The sequence below is a fragment of the Dipodomys ordii genome, unplaced genomic scaffold (genome assembly GCF_000151885.1).
Source record: "Dipodomys ordii isolate 6190 unplaced genomic scaffold, Dord_2.0 Scaffold14, whole genome shotgun sequence".
Classification (NCBI taxonomy): domain Eukaryota; kingdom Metazoa; phylum Chordata; class Mammalia; order Rodentia; family Heteromyidae; genus Dipodomys; species Dipodomys ordii.
In genome coordinates this window covers 14,594,926-14,596,109 of record NW_012267230.1, presented here as the reverse complement: position 1 = coordinate 14,596,109, position 1,184 = coordinate 14,594,926, and the positions used below count along the sequence as shown (strand labels likewise).

Here is a 1,184-nt window from a genome sequence, read left to right as displayed (position 1 = left end):
CTCGTTCTCACCCGCCGCCGCCGCCTCCACCCGCCGCCTCCGAGGGGGAGAGGTCCCGCTGCAACTGCTGCTCGGGCTCCAGACTCCTTCGGGGCCTGGAGCCACCGCCTCGCCTCGTCAGCCCGCCCGCCTCAGCCGACGCGGACGCCTCCTCGCTACCTCTGGGGCCGCAGCGGGCTCCGACTGCGCCACTCGCACCCCGCCTGGGCCACGCTTGCACGTCAGCACGACTAAAATGCGTCAGCACGCAACTGCGAGCGCCGCGGAGCCTGCCGGGAGCCGTAGTAGGCTCCGTGACGTGGTGCGCAGGCGCCGAAGCCTCACCAGGAAGTATAGTTTTTTTAAGGCGTATGGGATGCTCGAATCCGTTGCCCAAAAACTTCGAGTCCCATCAGCCATTGCGAGGAAGGGCGGGGCGAGCGGACCGGACCCTCAACGTCCACCGGAAGCCTCCCGCGAGGGGGAAGGGCGTCGGGCCTTGCGACACCTCGAGAAACTACACTCCCCCCTCCCCCACTCCACACACCCAACGCCGCCTTCGGCCCAGAACTTTCTGGGAGCTGTAGTTCCGTGGTGGCGCGGAACCCGTATGTAGCCTCGGCCAAGGCGCGGCAGCCATTTTGTTTCCCCCTCGGGGCGGCGGGGGCGCGAGCCCGGCCCCGAGGCCGCTCCGAGCGGACCGTGGGTCTCCGCCACAAGCCCTCGGGGCCCGCGGGGCTCCGGGCTCAGCGTCCAGGGCGAAGGCGGCCGCAGCCCTGCCTGATGTCGGCGGCTTCGCGCCGTAGCCCGCGGGGCGGCGGGCGGCCAGCCCCGGAGGAGAGGTCTTCCGCCACCTGCGGGTAGGGAGGCCGGCCGGGAGGCCATTTTCCCCTGCGCAGCCCGGCGCCGGCCCCGCACGGCTGCCTCTGCGGCTGGTCCGGGCCTGAGCGGGCTCCCCTGCCGGGCCTGCCCCCTGCTTGCCCCCTGTGCTGGACTTGTTAAGTAATTGTTCTCACGAGCACTTTATTTTTTGGGGGGCCTGTCCCGGGGCTGTCCACTTGAGGCTCAGCACCACTTTCCTCTTTTTTAAGTAGTTCATTGGAAATAAGAATCTCAAGGCCTTGCCTGCCTCAGCTGGCTTCAAACTGCCGTCCTCAGATCCAGCCTCCTCACAGACAGGAGCACCTGCACCCAGCAATGACTAC

The 1,184-nt window shown here is 68.2% G+C and overlaps 1 protein-coding gene across 6 annotated transcripts in view; it reads right to left on the bottom strand.

Moving 5' to 3' along the window:
* Srrm2 (serine/arginine repetitive matrix 2) overlaps nt 1-226 on the bottom strand; it is a 20,237-nt gene extending 20,011 nt beyond the window's left edge. For 5 of the 6 annotated variants that reach the window (XR_001174858.1, XR_001174859.1, XR_001174860.1 and 2 more), the window contains exon 1: nt 12-226. The gene's annotated coding sequence lies outside the window, so the exon portion shown is untranslated. The remainder of the gene's footprint in view (nt 1-11) is intronic. The other variant, XM_013011488.1, reaches the window with a different exon arrangement.
* Between the last annotated feature and the right edge of the window lie 958 nt (nt 227-1,184).